Source organism: Arachis ipaensis, chromosome B05, assembly GCF_000816755.2.
Source record: "Arachis ipaensis cultivar K30076 chromosome B05, Araip1.1, whole genome shotgun sequence".
In the NCBI taxonomy this organism is placed as follows: domain Eukaryota; kingdom Viridiplantae; phylum Streptophyta; class Magnoliopsida; order Fabales; family Fabaceae; genus Arachis; species Arachis ipaensis.
In genome coordinates, this window is record NC_029789.2 from 58,681,437 (window position 1) to 58,705,588 (window position 24,152).

Below are 24,152 nucleotides of genomic sequence, written 5' to 3' on the forward strand. Positions count from 1 at the left end.
ACCATGTGCATTAAAAAAAAGTTATTTTTCAGCATTTAATAAAAGGGGATACAAAAGAATTCCCCAATGCAAAATAAAAGCAATGCATATGGGATAAAAATAAAATTAAAACATGAGCATGTAACAACAAGTGGGATAATATTGGAAAATTGGTAAAGAAGCGTGTTCTACTAAATATGTATGTTAGGTGAGATCTTAGTTTAATTAAGGATTCACTTATTAGCTCACTTAGCCTTATACATATATCCTTACCTTTACCTTGGCCCCATTACAACCTTAATTAAAGACCTCATGACTTTTGGTATGACTGTACTCTATAATTGTTGATTGGTTAGATGAAAAACAAAGTTATATAAAGTAAGAATAAAAAGAAAAGTAGAGTGAATAAACCCAATAAACACTGAGTGACTAGAGGGTAAACACAAAATTCAGTGAGGGTTCAATAACTCATCAACATATATATGTGCTTAATTTACTAATTGTTTTGCAAGTTTGTACAATATTTTTATTTCCCATCTCATTTGTTAAAATGCTTTATTATTTAAGGGTTGGCATATATATATGACTCCTTGAGAATGTGAATTAATTTGACTACATGTAAGCTTTATATATGAGTGGATAAATTGGAATTGCATGACTCATTTAGGTAGATGCATTTAGAATAGGTTGCATTGCATAACATTCCACCACTTTAACCTTACCTTATTCTTTACCTTGGATTTAGCATGAGGACATGCTATTGTTTAAGTGTGGGGAGGTTGATAAACCCATATTTCATGAGTTATTTTGTGCTTAGTTTGAGTGATTTATTCAATCCTTCACCCACTTATTCATATTAATTGCATGGTTTTACTTTCCCTTCCTTATCATGTGATGTATGTGAAAAACATGTTTTCCAAGCTTTAAAATTAATTATTTTAATTACTTTTATTTCCATTCGATGCCGTGATTAGTGTGTTGAGTAGTTTTAGATTTTCTAAAGGCAGAATGACTTAAAGGATGGAAGAGAAAACATACAAAAATGGAAGAAAAGTGTGAAACAGAGTTTTGCAGAAACTGGTATCCACACGATCGCATGGACGACGCGATCGCGTGCCAGAAGCGAAGAAGTAGCGACGCGGCCACATGACTGACGCGACCGCGCGCCTTAAGTAGAACGCATACGACGCGGACGCGTGACTGACGCGACCGCGTGGCAAGGAAATGCTCCGAATAACGCGACCGCGTGACCCACGCAGACGCGTGACAGAGGCCACGTATTAGAATTTACAGAATACGCCCCCAACGATTTCTGAAGCCCTTTTGGCCCAGATCCAGGTGCAGAACACACAGACTAGAGGCTATAAAGTGGGGGAATGCATCCATTCAAGTAGAGCTCGCATTTTTACTACTTTCCATGATTTAGATTTAGTTTGAGAGAGGTTCTCTCCTCTCTCTCTTAGGATTAGGATTTAGGACTTCTCTTGGTTTTTAAGAGTGACTCTCGATCCAGGTTTTATGTTTCTTTGTTTTAAGCTTCCCTTTTCACTTTCATTTATTTATTCCAACACTTGAGTTGATCAATTACTTTTCTAATTGAATTTATGAATTATTCCATGTTACAGATTATTATTTGAATTAATGATATTTGAGGTATTTTCAATTTATGATTGCTCTTTTTAATTTATGTTATCATTGTTTCCAATCTGAAGATATTCTATTCCAGCAATTTACTTTTTCCCTTTTTGGTCTTGGTTAAGAAATCATTAACTCAATAGTTGTCAAACTCAGCATAATTGATAATCGTTATCTTGCTAATTGAACTGAACTTCAATAATCCCAACTTTTTCTTAGGAAATAAATAGGATTCGAAGGTCAAACTAATTAGTCCCTTGACTTTTCTTTGTTTTAGCAAAGGTTAACTAAGTGGAATTTAGATATAACTTTCATTATTGTTGAGAGAGATAACTAAGTTGGACTTCCAATTTCTCTTACCTTGCCAGAAGTTTGCTTTACAGTATTTATTTATTTTAATTGCCATTTACTTTACTTGTTATTCAAATCACTTGCTTCTCACCTTCTAAACCCCGATTACAACCTTTATAGCCAATAATAAGAACATACTTCCTTGCAGTTCCTTGAGAAGACGACCCGAGGTTTGAATACTCGGTTAACAATTTTTAAAGGGGTTTGTTACTTGTGACACCCAAAACGTTTGTACGAAGGGATTTCTGTCGGTTTAGAGACTATATCTACAATGCGACTATTTTTATGAACTTCTTTACTGGCAAAAATCCCGACGTCAGCCGCCACCAACTCTTAATTAAGCCAGTATCCTCCTCCTTGTTTTGATTCCAATTTCCCCATTTTTGAAACCGTAACACTCTCACCCTTACTCTAGTTATACTTTGCTTCTCTTCAATGTGCTTGTTTTAATCATGGTTGCCTATATCTTTGTTTTAGCTCAACCCCTTTTTGGCTCCTATTTTCTTCTACAATTAGGTCGGGTATTGACGCTGGTGCTACCATGGGACGGTTGAAGCCGTTGCTGATTCTGATTTTGTTATCTGGGTACTAGTCTGATCTTTTCCTTAGAGTTGATCCATTTACACATTTTGTTTTTTCACTGCTATGGTTGCCATGTTCTGGTTTTAATTCTATTTTAGTCCTTGCTTTGTCTTGAATCCCTAGGGCTGAAATTGCTTTTGATTCCTATCCAATTGGAATCCTCTATTTTACTGTAACTATGTTTAGTACTGCGAAGGCTAATATTGCTGTTGTTCTGGTTGCATGAGAGTTATCGTTGCTGCCCTGAAACTAAAAGAGAAGGGAGTTGTTACGTTAAAGTAAGCAGTTGCGACATCGAGGTAGGGGTTTAATTAAACAGTTTTAATTTAAGAATGCCCACAAGGTTTATTGAGTAAATTGCAAATAGGTTTAATTGTTGTGAGTGATTAATTGATGATATGGATGCTGAATTGTGCCTGTGAAGTGTGACTGGAATTATTAATTAGTGATATTGATTGATTTTGTGGATTGTGAATGGTTTGACAAATAATTGCTGTGAATGCTTAATCCTGATGGATTATGCTGGTTGATTACTGTTGAGCTAGTAATTATAATAGAATTAGTTGGTAAATTGATTGGAATTGGGTTTAGAGGATAATTGGAGAGCTGAATTTTGAAAAGTTGAACTAATTTGTTGAAAATCTGAGTTTTGAAATTAAACGGCAACTTTGAAAGTGAATAAGTAATTTAATAGTGATTGAAATGATAAGAGAGAAAGAGTTAAGTTTTACATTAAGTGTAATTGTTAAGATTCAATTTTGAAGGTTTCGTATTAATTGAAACATTAGTTATGATTTTTCAAAGTTAAATCGTTGGATCTGATTTTCTGCATTATTTTAAATGAAGTTAGAAACTTGAAAATCTATAATTAATTCTGTGATGATCATAATTGTATGGAACTAAGTCTGGATTAATCTTGGGAATATAGGGAGCTGGATTGGTGAATTTGAGACATTTTCATTAAGTTTATGATTTATGGTGAATTTTTGAATTATGGATGTCAAATCTGATTTTTCTGCAGAATGCTTAACACAACAGCGGCTTGTTTCCTCTATTGGAAATTCTCCGGTTTGAATTTTGAAATGAACCAATTTTAAATAAAACTTTAGTCTTATCACTTTAATTTCATAAAAATTTAGAATTTTTGGAGTTGTATTTTTAAAGATATGGATTTTTAAAATAAGATGCATTATGCAGTAAAAATCAGGTTCTGTTTTCTAAGTCAGTAACTTTGAGACTTTATAATCTTTAAATTTGGAGTGATATTGAGATGCAATCAATTGGAGGTGAAAGTTGAGTATATTTAGTATATATGATTTAAATTTCAGGATTCTCCATGTTTTAATAAGTGCGTTATGGGACTTGGAAGAGGTTATGTTCAATGATTTCTAAACAGAATTCTGCAGAAAATTACCTAAGTTTCAAGTTACGTAACTTCTTCATTAAATGTGGTATTTCCCTGGAACCAATTGAAAAATAAATTTGGATAAGTTAAGTTTAACTATATTAATTTTCAAGGTGGTTGGATTTAATTTAGATTTTATATAGAATTTTGAATGTTGTATGCTGCTTCTGTTTTCTGTTTTTAAGACATTACAAAGCAGTCACGGTTTTGCTTCTATTCCTGAAGCTAGAGTATGTGAAAAATTATGATTTTTGATTTAATAGAAATCTTAATCTGAGACGGTCGCATGGATATAAAGTTTGTGCAATTCTGAATTCATTTGATATTTTAAAAACAAAATTGAAATCAGGCTACCAAGTTGTTTTGGTGATTACCTTGGATATGGAATTTAAGAGATAGATTTTCTATACTATTATCAAATGTTTTTGAGAATATATTGTTGTGACAATTGCTGATAAAAGGCTAGTGAAATATTGAGAAAGAGAGAACCCGTAAGGGTGGCAAAGTCCTATTTTCAGAAGAGATCATGTCCAAATTTTTATAAACGTATAAGGACGTAATCAAAATGAATACTTGTTTAACGATAATAACTTCAATGATTCTTTTGAGAAAATACATTTAGGTTTTTGAAGTTGTTGGCAAGGACGTGGGTTTTGTCCCGCTTGCATATTTATGATTATAATAGAGAAAAGAGTAATCAGAGCAAAGTAAAGAGATACAGAGAATAGAGTAACTAGAATAGAATAAAGAGATAAAAAGAGAAGAGTAATATAATAAAGAGATATTTGTATGTATATTAGTTGCTTGAGGAAAACTAGAGCTTTTGTAGGAAAACTAAGTTACCTACAGCCATTTTCCGTTTTCCCAGAGCAGAGTATATATATTTTCCTGTAGAAAGCAGAGGTTGTCTCAAATGAGCGGCTATTATTATATGCGCATTTAATTAGGAACGAAAAATCGTATCCGAGAAATCGTGGACTACTCGTGACTGGATAAATGTCGGGATTGCGGGCAGCCAACCGACACATGAGCTCATGGCATGTACTAGGACTAGACATTCATCATATGCATCTATGTGACATTGTTTGGGTGTGCATATTGTAATTGGTTTGCCTATGTGAATAATTCTGTTTAACTGCTAAATGCTATACTTGATGTAATTGCTCTTGATTGTGTTTGAACCTCATTACTTGTGTTTGCATCTGATTATTTGGATTGTGGTGATTGGATGTTGATTGAGTTGTTTGGGCTGAGGCCGTGGCTGGTATGTTTGAGGTCTAGTTCCGTATAAAGTATCTGACTAGTTCAACATAGACTTAATAAACCTATTCTTGGAGTAGGATGATCATTTATATCGCGTAGGTAACTTCTTTTATGCTTATGGTCTAGTAAAGTATAAAAAATCAAACTCTTACAGCATAGACTTAATTGAACCTATGCTTGGGACAAGTTGGGTCATTCATACAGTGTAGGAAAATTTTTAAGAGTTTTATAAAGAAGAATATAGGTTTAAGATTTTAGATAATTAACTGATGCTCTTAAAGAAGATTTTGGATTTTGAATGTTAAACCGTTGGTTTTCAAGAGGATTCATAAGGCAAATGAAAACAGTGTTCTTTTAACTATCTCTGAACAAAACTAACTATTTGCGCTTTATTATTTACTTTCACGGCATTCTCGACCTCTACTGAGAACATGTGGTTTGGTTCTCACCCCCAAATTTTCTACCCTTTCAGTGACACAGGTTTGAACATGCAATATGAAGCTGCAAGCGATTAGTAGGTTTCCTTTATAAGTTTAGTTGCTTTCATAGAGTCCCCTCGCTATTGTCCCTTGAGATTTTGTTACACAAAGGGGTAGGTATGATATGTTGTATTCAAGTTTCTTTTGATTTTTTTTGTATGACTGACGTTAGGATTCTTGCTAGTAAAGAATTTTAATAAAACAGTTGCGTTGTAGATATAGTTTCTAAACTAACAAAAATCCCTTCGTACAAACATTTTGGTTGTCACAAGTAACAAACCCCTTTTAAAATTGATAACCGAGTATTTAAACCTCGGGTCGTCTTCTCAAGGAACTGCAGGGAAGTATGTTCTTATTATTGGTTATGGGGATTGTAAAATTGGGATTTCAAGAATGAGGAACAAGTAATTTAATGATGAGTAAATTAAATGGCAATTAAAAATAGATAAATAACTGTAAAGCAAACTTTTGGTAAGGTATGAGAAATTAGAGGTCCTATCCTGGCTATCCTTATCAATGATGATAATAATTGAATCTTAATTCCACTTCGTTAGCCTTTACTAAGATAAAGGAAGGTCAAGGGATTAATTGGTTTGATCTTCGAATCTTATTTATTTCCTAAGAAAAGATTAGGATTATGGAAGTTCAATTCAATTAACAAAGATAACAATTATCAATCATGTTGAGTTTGATAACTCCTCAGTTACTGAATTCTTAACCAAGACCAAAAGGAGAAAAGTAAATCTACTGAAATAAAAATGCCTTCAGATGGGATGTAACAGTAACATAAATAAAAGAGAGCAATAATAAACTGAAATACCTCAAATAGCATTAATTCAAATAATCTGGAACATAGGAGAATTCATAAATTAATTTGAAAAAGAAAATAAAAGGAATATTGAACCTGATCAAAGAGATAATCCTGAAAGCGAATAAAAAATCCTAAATCTAAATCCTAATCCTAAAGAGAGAGGAGAGAACCTCTCTCAAAACTAAATCTAAATCATGGAAAGTAAAAATTGGCGAGCTCTCTCTGAATGGATGCATTCCCCCACTTTATAGCCTCCAATCTGTGCTGTCTGTACTTGGATCTGGGCCAAAAAGGCTTCAGAAATCGCTGGGGGCGTATTCTGTAATTTCTGGTGCGTGGCCTCTGTCATGCGTCCGCGTGGGTCACGCGGTCGCGTCAGTTCGGAGATTTTCTTGTCACGCGGTCGCGTCAGTCATGCAGCTGCATCATATGTGTTTTGCTTAAGGCGCGCGGTCGTGTCAGTCATGCGGCCGCGTCGCTGTTGATTCGCGCTTGGCATGCGTCCGCGTCGCCCATGCGATCGCGTGGATGCCAGTTTCTTCAAGAACTCCGTTTTGTGCTTTTCTTCCATTTTTGTATGTTTCCTTTCCATCCTTTGAGTCATTCCTGCCTTAGAAGTTCTGAAACTACTCAACACACTAATCACGGCATCGAATGGAAATAAAGGTAATTAAAATAATTAATTTTAAAGCATAGGAATCATGTTTTTCACATACATCACATAATAAGGAAGGAGAAGTAAAACCATGCAATTAATATGAATAAGTGGGTGAAGGATTGAATAAATCACTCAAACTAAGCACAAAATATATCATAAAATATGGGTTTATCAACCTCCCCACACTTAAACAATAGCGTGTCCTCATGCTAAACCCAAGATAAAGAGTAAGGTAAGATTAAAGTGGTGGAATATTATGCAATGCAACCTATTCTAAATGCAACTACCTAAATGAGTCATGCAAAAAAAATGTTTCTACCTACTTGGTCAAAAGTAAATAAGTTCTTCAAGACAAACATAAATCAGATTTCACTAATTCAAATCATACAATAAAAAGCAAATAAACTTGTAAGAAGATAGCTCATGAAAGCAGGGAACATAGAATCAAGCATTGAACCCTTACTAGTAGTGTATATCACTCTAATCTCTCATGTGTATAGGGTTATTCACTCTACTCTTCCCTAGTCATGCTTTCTAAACCTTGTTCTTCATCTAACCAATCAACAATATTTAATATACCAATGCAAACATCATGAGGTCTTTTCAAGGTTGTAATGGGGCTAAGGTAAGGGTAAATGTATATATATGGCTAAGTGAGCTTTATAAATTGAATCTTTAATTAACCTAAGCTTTCACCTAACATACATATACTTTATATAAATCTAGTTCATGCCTAGCTACCCAAAATTCCCACTTTTGTATAATTCCCTTACTCATGTACCAAATTTTCTTTAATTTTTATCACATGTGCATTGATCTTTTATTAAACTTAATATTGGGGTAATTTTGTCCCCTTATTTATTTACTTATATTATATATATTTTTTCTTTTTCTCTTTTTTTTCTCTTTTTTTTAAAGCTGAAAAATAAACATAACTTATCAATGCATATGGATTTTTAATTTTTCTGGTCTCACATGAGTAGGTACCCAAATTCCTAATATTTTATCAAAGTAAAAACTTAACACATTCCCTTATGAACCCATGTTCCCATAACTTCCCCACACTTAATTGATACACAATCTCTATCTTAAGCTAACCAAAGATTCAATTGGGATATTTAATTGTTTTTCTACTTAAGGCTAGTGATGTGGTTATAGAACAGAATAAATGGGGATAAAAAGGCTCAAGGTGGCTAACAAGGGTGATGTAAAAGGTAGGCTTATTTGGGATAAGTGAGCTGATAACAAGTAATGGCCTCAATCATATGCAAGCATGTAAATACACTAAATAATGGACATATAGAATGGAACAAAGCAAAGATTGCAATTATAGAGAAGAAAACACACAAGAATAAAAATTTATGATTAAATAATGTAACCATGTAAATAAGCTCAAAATCTCACAGGTTGTGTGTTCTTTGGCTTAAAAACCATGTTCAAAATACAACTTCAAACAAGTTTTAACATAAAAATTTTTTAATTAGTGAAGTACTATAAAAATTTCTTGGAAAAGAAAATATTACTTCAACCAAGTAGTAACTGAATGCATAAAATCAAATAAATATGCAATCAAACATGCAAATGCAACAACTAACAAGGAAAATAAAATATTGGTGTTGATAAGAAAATACTAACCCATGGAGATCGGTATCGACCTCCCCACACTTAAAGATTGCACCATCCTCGGTGTATGCTGAGATGTGCAGGTGGATGGGTTGTTTCAACTGTTGCTTTTCTCTAAGGATTGTGCAGATGGACTTGTCTGTCTCCTCATGTAAACGTCTTCCGCTTCCCTTCCGGGTGGCCATCCTGAAAGAAAAAGGGAAGAAAGGTAACCCAGTAATAGAGATAAGAAAATAAATGAAGTATGGGTGGGTTAATGCCAAATGAAAAGGGTCTCATTTACATGGAAGCTTCAACATGTACGTGAGAAAATAATAGAAGCCATGGCATACCAGTGGTATAAAATTTGTAACATAGGGGAGGAGTGTGGGTAATAGAAGTATCAATACAAGCTCATGTCAATGCAAATGGAGGGCAAGTATCATAAAAGATTGGCATTGGCAGATAATTAATATCATCCCAGAGTGTAAAACAAGTCACTAAGCACCAAAATAATTCAAGATACAACAGTTGAATAAGAGCATTTAACACCAATGGTAAAATAATAAATTTAGAAAAGAAAAAAAATAAAAATATGCACAAAATTAAAATGCAATGAATGAAATATGCAAATAAATTAAGTAAAATAAAATAAAAGATAAGAAGAATGAGAAGGGAAAGGAGGCAAGAAGAAATAAGTAAGAAAGGAGGGAGGAAAAATTAGGATTGGGGGAGAAAAGATAAGATATTTGGCAAATTAGGATAAGCTGTGCGGCGCAAGCGATGTGATCGCATGGGGCACGCGGTCGCGCGACTTGCGCTTAAACTGACTGACGCGGTCACGTGACACAGTTTATGCTACTGGCGCGAGGGCAGCCTCGCACTCGCACAACTCTCTGTTTAAAAATCATTAGTTGCCAAATATTGGGTGCGCGATCGCATGGGGCATGCGATCGCGTGAGTGGTCAATTATTAGGATGTGACGCGGCCGCGTGAGGCACGCAGTCGCGTGAGATGGACTGCGCATCCAGCGCCAGTCTAGCACCACTCTAGCACAACCTTTGGCTGTGCACCCTTATTACGTCGAAATCCAGGTCACGCGGCCGCGTGGGGCACGCGGTCGCGTGGGAGGCCATTGTTCCCATATGACGCGGTCGCGTGGGACGGTTTGTGCCATTGGCATGCCTCCAGCCACGCTCTCGCGTGACTCTCTATTCACTTTTTTAATTGTCTCTCCCAACACCTGTGACGCGGACGCGTCAATGATGCGGTCGCGTCGCGTAACATTTTTTTATGCATGAAAAATGTAGAATGCAATGCTAATATGAATGTTATGAAAAACTCCAGGTTCAATACAATAAAATAAAATAAACCTCGAAAACAAATAAAACTAAATAAAAATGAAAAAGGAACGATCATACCATGGTGGGTTGTCTCCCACCTAGCACTTTTAGTTATAGTCCTTAAGTTGGACATTAGATGAGCTTCCTGTTATGGTGGCTTGTGTTTAAATTCATCCAGAAATCTCCACCAATGTTTGGAATGCCAATAGCCTCCGGGGTCCCAAACTAGGCATGTAAAGCTTCTGAGCAGCTTCAAACAGAGTCTCAGGCTCCCGGAGTGACGAATGTCAGAATAGAATCCATGATCCCAAGCCTTGTTTTTAAATTCGCCTCCGTCTTGATCTATATTTTTCCATCCGGGCGGTTTAGAAAGTAGATTCTCACCATGGTGACCAGACGTTCTTCGAGATCCATTCGATTGAACATGATACCAATCCGTGCACTTCGAGTTGAAGCGTGGAGCATTATTGAACCTTGTGCACCAGCTCTGAGTGCGAGCCATTTCCCTCTTACTCTTAAAGCCGCAGAGAGCTCTAAGCTGGCCATCTGTTTCAAGTAAACCATATTCAAGTGAAAAAGTAAAGTTAAAAGTTAAGGATTGTACCCACTTGAAGCTTGTATTGGGTGGTAATGGCCTTGGGGAAGGTGCTTCCGGTGGTTTTGTAAGTTCTACTCCCTTGTGCTCTTCTGTGAATTCCTCCACTTCTTTGCAAGATTCTTCAAATACATCCGTGTCCTGGTCAAAGTCTTCTGTGTCTTCCTCATCACTCGAGTCATAGATTGGAGGTTGAGAGAAATCTACCTTTGCATCATCTTCGTATTCATTTGGGGAAGATTCTTCGATCTCAGAGAATTCACTTGCGGATGCAAGTTCATCGCTAAGAGAACTTGACTTGTGACTATCATCATCAAGGGAATTTGTGTCCTGGGTTATTCCGTCTAGTTCTTCATAAACGACTTGCCTTAGGGATTGTGCATTGTCATCCTTAGCATTAACTGTAACGTCCTTGACGGAGTTCTCTTCAGCTCTGAATTCCCATGGAGATTCAGCATCTCCTAGATCTTCAACCAACTCTTCTTCTTGCGTAATGACAGCTCCTTCTACTTGTTCTAGTACGAATTCATTCTCTGTCTTGTCCACTGGAGTTTCTAGTAATTCCTTCATGCTACGCTCTTCGTTAGATTGTCCACATGGGGCTGTGGTTGGTCCTTGAATGTTTGAACGTCTAGAAGCTAATTGAATTACTGCTTGCTCCAGTTGTCGAATAGTTGTTTGAAGTTTATTTACTGTTTCCTTGAGGCGAACCTCTGATTCTCGGGGTGATGGATTTGGACATAAAACATGGGGAAGTGGTGGTGCTTGGGAGTGATTGGATTGGAACTGGGGTAAATAGGGATCATGTGGTGGCGAATGGTGAAGAGAAGCTTGTGAAAGTGGTGGTTCGAGGTTATATTGAGAGGATGGTCTATAGCCACGGGGTGGGGCTTGTTGGTAGTTACAAGGTTGTCCACCATATCTATTAGCTGGGTATGCATTGTAGAATGGTCGTTGTCCATGATATCTTGGAGGGTGTTGTTGCCTAAAGGGTTGATTAGATCCTCTTGGCTCCATCCATCCTTGATTGGTCTGACCTTGATGCATATTCCTGCTATAACTTCTAATTCCTTCAACAAAGTTAGAACCAAACTCAAAGCGAGAAGGGTGAGAGTTCATAGTAGCAGATAAAATTAAAAAGGAAAAACAAAAAAAAACAGAAATAAATAAACAAGTAAAAGAAAAATATTTACAATAACCAATAATAAGGCACACGTTAGCAGTTCCCCGATAACGGCGCCATTTTGACGTTAGGATTCTTGCTAGTAAAGAATTTTAATAAAACAGTCGCGTTGTAGATATAGTTTCTAAACCAACAAAAATCCCTTCGTACAAACGTTTTGGTTGTCACAAGTAACAAACCCCTTTTAAAATTGATAACCGAGTATTTAAACCTCGGGTCGTCTTCTCAAGGAACTGCAGGAAAGTATGTTCTTATTATTGGTTATGGGGATTGTAAAATTGGGGTTTCAAGAATGAGGAACAAGTAATTTAATGACGAGTAAATTAAATGGCTATTAAAAATAGATAAATAACTGTAAATCAAACTTTTGGTAAGGTATGAGAAATTAGAGGTCCTATCCTGGCTATCCTTATCAATGATGATAATAATTGAATCTTAATTCCACTTCGTTAGCCTTTACTGAGATAAAGGAAGGTCAAGGGATTAATTGGTTTGATCTTCGAATCCTATTTATTTCCTAAGAAAAGATTGGGATTATGGAAGTTCAATTCAATTAACAAAGATAACAATTATCAATCATGTTGAGTTTGATAACTCCTGAGTTACTGAATTCTTAACCAAGACCAAAAGGAGAAAAGTAAATCTGCTGGAATAAAAATGCCTTCAGATGGGATGTAACAGTAACATTAATAAAAGAGAGCAATAATAAACTGAAATACCTCAAATTGCATTAATTCAAATAATATGGAACATAGGAGAATTCATAAATTAACTTGAAAAAGAAAATAAAAGGAATATTGAACCTGATCAAAGAGATAATCTTGAAAGCGAATAAAAAATCCTAAATCTAAATCCTAATCCTAAAGAGAGAGGAGAGAACCTCTCTCAAAACTAAATCTAAATCATGGAAAGTAAAAATTGGCGAGCTCTCTCTGAATGGATGCATTTTCCCACTTTATAGCCTCCAATCTGTGCTGTCTGTACTTGGATCTGGGCCAAAAAGGCTTCAGAAATCGCTGGGGGCATATTCTGTAATTTCTGGTACGTGGCCTCTGTCATGCGTCCGCGTGGGTCACGCGGTCGCGTCAGTTCGGAGCTTTTCTTGTCACGCGGTCGCGTCAGTCATGCGGCCGCATCATATGTGTTTTGCTTAAGGCGCGCGGTCGTGTCAGTCATGCGGCCGCGTCGCTGTTGATTCACGCTTGGCATGCGTCCACGTCGCCCATGCGATCGCGTGGATGCCAGTTTCTTCAAGAACTCCGTTTTGTGCTTTCCTTCCATTTTTGTATGTTTCCTTTCCATCCTTTGAGTCATTCCTGCCTTAGAAGTTCTGAAACTACTCAACACACTAATCATGGCATCGAATGGAAATAAAGGTAATTAAAATAATTAATTTTAAAGCATAGGAAACATGTTTTTCACATACATCACATAATAAGGAAGGAGAAGTAAAACCATGCAATTAATATGAATAAGTGGGTGAAGGATTGAATAAACCACTCAAACTAAGCACAAAATATATCATAAAATATGGGTTTATCAATGACACTTATTATGAATAGTATATATGTAATTATTATTTTTTGAAAATCTTTGAAACATGACTTTAATGAATAAAAACAAAATTTTATGGTATTTTCTTAAAACTGAAACGCAATCTCGATACAAAGGCTCGATAATTAAGTAGATAACACTAGAAAAGGTTACGTAATATTCTTTCTAGTAGAAATACCCTGACTTAAGCAAGGTATTTTGCTGGACGGGATGTTACAAACTCTAACTCCCTAGCTTCTCTTACTAACTAAGGAAAGTATTTCTTGTAGAAGGTCGTTTGAAACATATCCCAAGGAATGTCGGCGTTCTAAAGTTATAGTAAGTGACATTCTCCTCGCCACCAATGTTGAGCCTCTCCTAGAAGTTGAAACGCCGCAAACTCCACAAATTGATTGTTCAAAACATGTTGAGCCTACAGAGTTCGCTCTATATCCTGGAACCAATTATCTGCTTCAGTGGGGTTGGTTGACACCCTAAAAGTCAGTGGATGAACCTTTAGAAATGTAGCCAAGGTCATCAGAGCACCACTCAAGTAGTTATTGTCTCCTTCCCTATTCCCATTCCCATTTCCATTTCCATTCCATTTCCGTTCCTAGCTGGTTCACTGATGCGTGAGCATCTTTCCTATCTTTTCCTAGTGAATTTGCATCTAATTTGTTGAGTTTAATAAAGAATTAATTATCTGTTAGCCAATATGGATGCTACTTTGAGTCTTTTACAATTTTGTTTATTTTAGGTAGCATTCGGCTGGATTTGAAGGAGTTTCTGCAGCACAAGAACCAAAGGAGATGGCAGCGAGGAGCGACACGTACACGTGACCGACATATGCGCGTGATTTGGAGCTTTCCATCGTGACGCGTGCGCGTACATGACGCGTACGCGTGACATGCGAAGAAGACCATCGACGCGTACGCGTGACTGACGCATACGCGTGACATGCGCCACGTGCAGAAAAACGCAGAAAATGTTGGGGGCAATTTTTGGGCTGTTTTGACCCAGTTTCCAGCCCAGAAAATACAGATTAGAAGCTGCAGAATGGACGAAACAAGTGGTCCCCATCCATCAATTGAAGACTTGCTGATTATTTAATTAGTTTTGATTTAAATTCAAATCTAATTTTTAGGAAAAGATATTATTTTAATTTTAGAAATTAGATTTTAAATTAATTAGGATTAGATATAAAAAGAAGAAACTTTTCTTCCCTGAGGGGGGATTCCAATTAGTAAACCTTTCATTCCACCTCAGCCCAATAACAAACCTAGTTTTTCTCTCTGAACCATGAGCAACTAATTCTCCATTGTTAAGGTTAGGAGCTCTGTCTATTTGTATGGATTGATTTTATTACTTTTTCTATTTTAATTCATGTATGGATTTACAATTTAAGAATTGTTTTCGCTCTTTATCTTATGAATTTGGATGGAGCAGAAGTATGACTCTCTTTCTACTTGAGTTCTTGTATAACTTGGAAAAGCTCTTTACTTGAAGAACAGCTTGAAAACAATTTCTCCTAAACTTCTAATTATCTGGACTTAACGGGATACGTGACATATAATCCTTTTATTTTAGGGTAATTAGAGTTTTTGTGGCATATAAACTGGAATTTGATCATCACCCTCTAATTGGAATTAATTGACCAAGGAATTGGCAGTTGACGAAAACTAGAGGAGACTAGAAAGGTCTAAGGAATTAGGGTCTAGTCACATATAGTTTGCCATAAATTAAATCCTACATGATTAAAATAGTTAGTAAGAAAAGTTAATCCAGAAAAATAGATAACTCTGAAACCTTAACTACCTTCTCCATATTTTATTCCCAACCCATTTACTTTAATATTTTAATTTCTGCACGATTGTTTAATGCTCTTTGAATATTCAAACACTCTTTTCTGTTTGTCTAACTAAGCCAATCAATCAATCATTGTTGCTTGATCCATCAATCCTCGTGAGATCGACCCTCACTCACCTGAGGTATTACTTGGTATGACCCGGTGCACTTGTCAGTTAGTTTGTGGTTAGAAAATTCCGCACCAAGTTTTTGGCGCCATTGCCGGGGATTGATAGTGATTAACAACTATCAGTTGTTTGATTGCTTAGTTAGGCGTTTTAGTTTTCATTTTATTTAAATTTTTTCTTTAATATTTTCGAAATTTTTTTATATAGCACTAATATTTTTCCTTAATTTCTGAAATTAAGTTTGGTGTCACCTAGTTAATTTTATTTTTCCTATTTATTTTTCCTGTTAATTTTCGAATTTTTTATTTAATTCAGTTATTATTTTTGAATTTATTTATTTATTTATTTATTTAATATTTTTATCTTATTATTTTACACTGGGAGTTCTTTGCACTCTGACGTAGAGAATCCCATCTTTTCTTGTCTTCTGTCTATTTATGAGCAGGAACAGGGACAAGGAACCTCTGTTAGACTTTGATCCTGAACCTGAAAGGACTTGCGATGTTTACAACAAGCAAGACTTTACAAGGCTGCAGAGTCCACTATGGATAATAATAATGCTGTTAATGCCAATGTGGCAAATCCGAATGGGGATGAGCAACAAAGGAGAGTGCTTGGCTCTTATTCTGTCCCTACTGCATATCTTTATGGAAAAAGCATTGTGGTGTCCCCTATAGCTGCAAACAACTTTGAGTTGAAGCCACAATTGGTCACCCTGGTGCAACAAAACTGCCAGTATCATGGACTTCCTCATGAAGATCCAAATCAATTTATTTCTAATTTTTTGCAGATATATGATACTGTGAAGACAAATGGAGTGAACCCAGAGTGTACAGACTCATGATCTTCCCGTTTGCTTTGAGGGATAAAGCAAAGCTATGGCTAGATTCCCAACCAAAGGAGAGTTTGAATACTTGGGAAAAGGTTATTACTGAGTTTTCCACTAAATTTTTCCCACCAAAAAAGCTGACTAAGCTTAGGTTGGAAGTTCAGACTTTCAGGAAAAAGGAGGGTGAAACTCTTTATGAAGCTTGGGAGAGATACAAGCTACTGACTAGGCAATGCCCTCTGGACATGTTCTCTAAATGGATCCAACTAGATATCTTTTATGAAGGCTTGGGTGAGATGTCCAAGATGAGCTTAGATACTTCTGCAGGCAGTTCATTGCACAAGAAAAAGATACTAGAGGAGACTATTGAGCTTATTGAATTGGTTGCTAGCAACCAATATTTATACTCATCTAACAGGAATCCAGTGAACTCTGAGGCTACTCAGAAGAAGGGTGTTATGGAAGTAGAAGCTCTTAATGCTCTTCTTGCTCAGAACAAGCTTATGTCTCAGCAAATAAATCTACTTACTCAGCAGATGGATGGCATGCAAGTCTCGTCTATCAACACCTAAAATCCATCTCAAGAGGCCTCCTATGACATGGCAGGTAACTTTGTGCAAAATGATAATTATGATTATGCTCAATCCTCTTCTGAACAGGTCAATTACATAGGGAGTGGTCCTAGGAATCCCAACAATGATCCATATTCTAAGACATACAATTAGGGGTAGAGAAATCACCCAAATTTTGGATGGAGGGACCAACCTCAGAGACCTCAGAACTTCAACAATAATTCCCAGGGCGGCTTTCAATAGAACAATTACAATAACCACCAATTTCAATCTCAGCAACAACAACCACCTCAGCAGGCAAACTCTAAATCCCAAGAAGATTCCAATTGGGAGATGATGAGGAGTTTTATGCAGGAAACCAGAGCCTCCATTAGAAACTTGAAAGTGCAAATGGGCCAACTGAGCAAGCACATACCTGAGAGGTATGCAAGTACATTTCCAAGTGATACAATGGTGAAACCAAGAGAAGATTGCAAGGTTATTCAATTGAGAAGTGGTAAAGTAGCTGGCTCTGAGACCAAGGCCAATGAAGAGCTAGTTGAAAAAGAAGCTCTAGAGGAGAAGGAGGGAGATGTGGAGCACGCCCCTCTTAAACGTGCAGACAACCCATTTCTTGACTCTCTTGACACTTATCCCACCTTGCCAAAGGCTCCTGAATACAAGCCAAAAATGCCATATCCTCAGAGGCTTCAGAAGGCTTCCAAAGAAAATCAGTTTTCTAAATTTTGAGATCTCTTCAAGAAGCTACAGATTAACATTCCTTTTCCAGAGGCTCTTGAGCAAATACCTCTCTATGCTAAATTTATGAAAGAGTTGTTGATCCACAAAAGGAATTGGAAGGAGCAAGAAACCGTGGTGTTAACCAAGGAATGCAGTGTTATTATTCAACACACCCTTCCTGAGAAGATGCCAGACCTAGGGAGCTTTGTCATTCCTTGCACCATTGGAGAAGTCACCATTCAGAGAGCTTTATGTGATCTTGGAGCTAGCATCAATCTCATGCCACTTTCAGTGATGAAAAAGCTTCAAATTGAGGAGGTAAAACTCACTCGTATTTCTCTTCAACTTGCTGATCTTTATATTAAATTACCTGTGGGTGTTGTTGAGGATTTACTTGTTAAAGTTGGACCATTTATTTTCCCTGTTGACTTTGTTATATTAGACATGGAAGAGGAGGTAAAATTCTCTATTATACTTGGTAGACCCTTTTTAGCTACAGGTATAGCTCTGATTGATGTGCAAAAGGGTGAGTTAACCCTGAGGGTCAATGAAGAACAGGTGGTCCTCAATGTTTTTGAAGCTCTCAAGCACCCTAATGATTCTGAACAGTGTATGAAAATAGATGTTATTGAACCACTTGTTCAAGAGGTACTGGAAGCTGAGGTACTTGATGACATCCTGGACCCTATTTCTGAGTATGAATTAATGGAAGTTGATAATTCACCACCCCAGAGGGCTGTGGTTCACACGCCTAAAGCAGAGGAGGAAGCCCCCAAGCTTGAGCTAAAACCTTTACTCCTTCTCTGAAATATGTGTTCTTGGGTGAAAATGATTCCTATCCAGTGATTATTAGCTCTTCCCTGAAGCCTGATGAGGAAGAGGCGCTTATTTCAGTGCTCAGAAGCCATAAAACAGCTCTTGGATGGACCATTAGTGACTTGAAAGGGATTAGTCCAACCAAGTGTATGCAAAAGATCCTCCTTGAAGATGATGCTAAACCAGTTGTGCAACCACAAAGGAGACTCAATCCAACTATGAAAGAGGTGGTCCAAAAAGAGGTAATGAAATTATGGGAAGTAGGTATTATTTACCCTATTTCTGACAGTCCTTGGGTAAGTCCTGTGCAGGTAGTTCCCAAGAAAGGAGGGATGACAGTGATCAAGAATGAAAAGAATGAGCTTATTCCTACAAGAACAGTCACAGGATGGAGGATGTGCATAGACTACAAGAGGCTCAACACTGCTACAAGGAAGGATCATTTCCCCTTGCCTTTCATTGATCAGATGCTTGAGAGGTTAGCTAGTCATGCTTTTTATTATTTTCTAGATGGATATTCTGGATATAATCAAATTGCAGTGGACCCTCAAGATCAAGAGAAGACAGCATTCACATGTCCCTTTGGAGTATTTTCCTACAGGAGAATGCCATTTGGACTTTGTAATGCTCCAGCAACTTTTCAGAGGTGTAAGCTTTCAATTTTTTCTTATATGGTTGAAAATTTTATTGAGATATTTATGGATGACTTATCTGTTTTTGGTAGTTCTTTTGAATCCTGCCTTAAGCATTTATCTCTTGTCTTGAAACGGTGTCAAGAATCAAACCTTATTTTGAATTGGAAAAAATGCCATTTTATGGTCATAGAAGGCGTTGTTCTTGGACACCGAATTTCAAGTAAGGGGATTGAGGTTGACAGAGCCAAGGTGGAGGTGATTGAAAAATTACCACCACCAACTAATGTTAAGGCAGTGAGGAGTTTCTTGGGTCATGCAGGATTTTATAGAAGATTTATAAAGGATTTTTCTAAGATTGCTAAACCATTGAGCAACCTGTTGATTGTTGATGTTCCTTTTGTCTTTGATTCTGATTGTCTGCATGCTTTTGAAACTCTGAAAGCTAACCTTACCTCTGCTCCCATTATAGCTCCTCCTGACTGGGATTTACCATTTGAATTAATGTGTGATGCCAGTGATTTTGCTATAGGAACTGTTTTAGGACAAAGGCATGGTAAGCTTGTACATGTCATTTACTATGCCAGACGTGTGTTAAATGATGCTCAAAAGAATTACACAACTACAGAAAAAGAATTATTAGCTGTTCTGTATGCTGTTGATAAGTTTAGGTCTTATTTACTTGGTTCTAAGGTTATTGTTTAAACTGACCATGCTGCTTTGAAGTACCTTCTAACCAAACAGGATTCTAAACCAAGATTAATCAGATGGGTGTTGCTCCTTCAGGAGTTTGATATTGAGATAAAAGACAGAAAAGGGTCAGAAAATCAAGTAGCTGACCATCTCTCCAGGATTGAGCCTGAAGCAGGAGTACAACCACCCACGGCTGTGACTGAGACATTTCCGGATGAGCAATTATTCCTCATTTAGCAGGCTCCATGGTTTGCAGACATTGCAAATTATAAGGCCATGAATTTTATTCCAAAAGAGTACAGTAGACAACAAGTAAAGAAGCTATTGACTGATGCAAAGTACTATATTTGGGAGGAACCGTACCTTTTTAAAAGGTATTCAAATGGTATAATCCAGAGATGTGTCCCAGATGAAGAAACACAGCAGATTCTTTGGCACTGTCATGGTTCTGATTATGGAGGCCATTTTGGTGGTGAAAGGACAGCTACAAAGGTCCTTCAGAGCGGGTTTTACTGCCCGACTCTCTTCAGAGATTCAAGAGAATTTGTGAAGCACTGTGACAGATGTGCAAAGGCCACAAATCTCCCTACCAACCATGAAATGCCACAGTAGGGGATTCTTGAAGTTGAGTTGTTTGATGTGTGGGGTATTGATTTCATGGGACTTTTCCCACCCTCATATTCAAACAACTATATTCTAGTGGCAGTTGATTATGTGTCCAAGTGGGTGGAAGCTGTGGCTCTACCCACCAATGATGCCAAGGTAGTAATGAGCTTTCTTCAGAGATATATCTTTAGCCGGTTTGGCATCCCAAGGACACTCATTAGTGATGGAGGAAGTCACTTTTGTAACAGACAGCTGGACTCTGTTCTGTAGAGATATGGAGTCCGTCATAAAGTGGCAAACCCCTATCACCCTCAGACAAGTGGACAGGTTGAAGTTTCCAACAGGGAACTTGAGAGGATTCTAGAGAAGACTGTCAGTGTTTCAAGAAAAGACTGGTCTAGGAAGCTTGATGATGCTCTCTGGGCATACCGGACAGGATACAAGACTCCTATTGGCATGTCCCCTTATCAGTTGGTCTATGGCAAAGCCTGTCACCTGCCAGTTGAGCTGGAGCAGAAAGCTTACTGGGCAATCAGGTATCTGAATCTTGATTCAGAAGTTGCAGGAATTAAGCGAATGCTTCAGTTGATTGAGCTTGATGAATTCAAATATTCAACCTATGAGAATGCCAAGCTCTATAAGGAGAGAACCAAGCTACTGCATGACAAGAAGATTGCCATCAGAGTCTTTGAGCCAGGCCAGAGAGTGCTTCTATATAATTCAAGGCTCAAATTCTTTCGCGGGATGCTGAAATCCCGGTGGTCAGGACCGTTTGTGGTTACCAGAGCTTCACCATATGGTCATGTGAAAATACAGGAAGAGAATTCTGATAGAAAATTTACAATGAATGGCCAGAGGCTGAAGCACTATCTTGGAGGCGAGATTGATCGCAGAGGTCTACTCATCTGCTGAACTAGTAGAACTAAGCGTCAAGCTAGTGACGTTAAAGAAGCGTTTGTCGGGAGGCAACCCGATAATTTCGTATCCTTAGATATTTTTCGTAGTAGTAGTTTTCTTCCTTATTTGATTTTTACTAAGTTTTTACTGTTATTTGAACACAGCTTCTTTAGAGTCTTGGTCATGACCCTAAGCGCTTTGTTTTCCAGTATTACCACTGGATACATAAACGCCACAGACACTTAACTGGGTGAACCCTTTTGGATTGTGATTCAACTTTGCTAGAATCCCCAGCCAGTGGTGTCCAGAGTTCTTAAGCACACTATTTTCTTTGTATCATGACTTTAACTGCTCAGTCTCAAGCTTTTCACTTGACACCTTCACACCACAAGCATATAGTTAGCGAAGCAGCTCATTTGAACTGTTTAGGCCAAGATTTTGTTTCTTTTATTCACTCCTAACCATTGGTGCTCAAAGCCTTGGATCCTTGCTCTTGCCTTTTAGTTTAAAGAGCTATTGGCTTTTTCTTTCTTTTTCTGCTTGCTTTTTTTTCAGAAACTTTTTTTTCTTTTATTGCTGTATTTTCTTGCGTCAAGAATCAACTTTTGGATTTTTTAGATTACCAATAATACTTTACTTTTATCATCATTCTTTCAAGAGCCAACATTCTTTAGTCTAACATCAAATATGCACTGTTCATTTATACATTCAGAAAGCAAAAACAATGCCACCACATCAAATAGTTGGACTATTCTTAATATATAACTCGAAATTCATGCATCTTACTTTTCTTTTTCAAATAATTTTTTTCTTTTAAGCAAGGTGATAGATGCATGGAATTTTTTCTCAGGGATTTCTTGTTGACGCAGCTCCACATGCTCTTGTTGAGGTGCATGTGTAGGCTCTCTTGTTTGCTCCGTCCTTCTTTTAGTGGTGGGCTTGTCCTCCTTAATACGGATGTCTCCTTCTATGACAATTCCAACTGAATTGCATAAGTGACATATAAGGTGGGGAAAAGCCAACCTTGCTAAGGTGGAAGGCTTTTCAGCTTTCTTATACAATTCTTGATGTATTACCTCATGTACCTCCACCTCACTTCCAATCATGATACAATGAATCATGATAGCTCTGTCAATGGTCACTTCTGACTGATTGCTAGTAGGGATGATAGAGCGTTGGATGAATTCCAACCAGCCTCTAGCTACAGGCTTGAAGTCAAGCCTTCTTAGTTGGATAGGCTTGCCTTGAGCATCTCTCTTCTACTGAGCTCCTTCCACACAAATGTTTGAAAGGACTTGGTCCAAACTCTGATCAAAATTAACTCTCCTAGTGTAAGGATGTGGGTCTCCTTGCATCATTGACAAATGGAGCGCTAACCTCACACTCTCTGGGCTGAAATCCAAGGGTCGCCCTCGGACCATGGTGCTCCAATTTTTGGGATGTGGGTTCACACTTGTGTCATGATTTTTAGTGACCCATGCATTGGCATAGAACTCTTATGCCATTAAGATTCCAACTTTTAGAATAGGATTGGTTAGGACTTCCCAACCTCTCCTCCGGATTTCTCTTCGGATCTCCGGATACTCATTCTTTTTTAGCCTAAAGGGGACTTTAGGAATCATCCTTTTCTTTGCCGCTACTTTATAGAAGTGGTCTTGATTAGCTTTGGTGATGAATCTCTCCATCTCCCAAGGTTCCAAAGTGGAAGCAACTACTTTTCCTTTCCTTTTTCTAGAGGATTCTCCAACTTTGGGTGCCATAAGTGTGAATGAAAAGTAAAAAGCGAGACTTTTCCAACACCAAACTTAAAAGCTTTGCTCGTCCTCAAGCAAAATATGAAGAAAAGAGTAAAAGAAGAACAGAAGTGGTAGAGAAAGGGAGAAAGGAGGATTCGGCCAAGTGGGGCTTTATTGTATGAAGTGTGTGTTGGAGAGGTGGTATGAGGGGTTATTTATAGGGGTGGAATGGGGTAGGGTTCGAATGAATTGGTGGGAATTGGGTGGAAAATTTTGAATTTGAAGTAGTGGGTGTTGGTAGGAGTTATGATGGTTTTGGGAAGAGATATGGATGTGATTGGTTTAGGGCTTATGGGAGAGAGTGTATGGGGAAAAGTGAAAGTAAGAGAGAGAAGAAGGCAAGGTAGGTGAAGATTTTGTGGGACCCACTGGTCTTGAGGAGCTAGGAAATTTGAATTTCCTGCCCCCTTGTGGGCGTTGAATTCCCAGCTCCTGCTCTTGGCTAGCATTCAACGCTAGCTATGTGCTCCTTTTAGAGTGTTGAACGCCCATTGGGGGCCTCCTTCCAGGCGTTCAACACCAGGTTTATGCCTCTGCTGGGGCGTTGAACGCCTAGTCTCTGCCCCCTGGCTGTCATTCAATGCCAGCTTCACGCTCCCTGACTGGCATTCAATGCCAGCATTGCTGCTCCTCATGGGCATTGAATGCCTACTGGCCCCCTTGTCTGGCATTCAATGCCAGCAAGGTACCTGCTCTAAGGTGTTCTGTTTCCAGCTCTGACTATTTTTGTTTCTATTCTAACTACTGCACATGATCACAAACTTAAACAAATATAAAAATTAAACTGATATAACTGAAATAAACTTATTGAAAAATAGAAATAACTTTAATTATGGTTGGGTTGCCTCCCAACAAGCGCTTCTTTAACATCACTAGCTTGACGGTTAGCTCCTTACGGAGATGGATAGGGGCTCCAAATTTTGCCCCGTACAGTAAACTTCTTGCTTGTGCTCTCATGGATAAGTTCCACATGTTCTAGAGACAGGATCCTGTTCACAGTTTGTGGAATGACTGGATTGTCAGTGAAGATAACTATCATGCCAGGTGAGAGGTCTCCAGTGGTAATTTTCTTATCCCTCCAGCCCTTGGGCACTTTCATATTGCCATTCCTATCAGAGCTTGATGATTGTTGCCCCACACCAAACTTAAAATTGGTGTCTGGGGGCTTTGTTAGGCTCTGTACTGAGAGGAATGGTTGA

General features: G+C 37.7%; 1 long non-coding RNA gene across 1 annotated transcript in view; it reads left to right on the plus strand.

Moving 5' to 3' along the window:
• LOC107641986 overlaps positions 1-2,361 on the plus strand; it is an 8,758-nt gene extending 6,397 nt beyond the window's left edge. The window contains exon 3 of the long non-coding RNA XR_001620562.2: positions 2,286-2,361. This is a non-coding gene — a long non-coding RNA (uncharacterized LOC107641986). The remainder of the gene's footprint in view (positions 1-2,285) is intronic.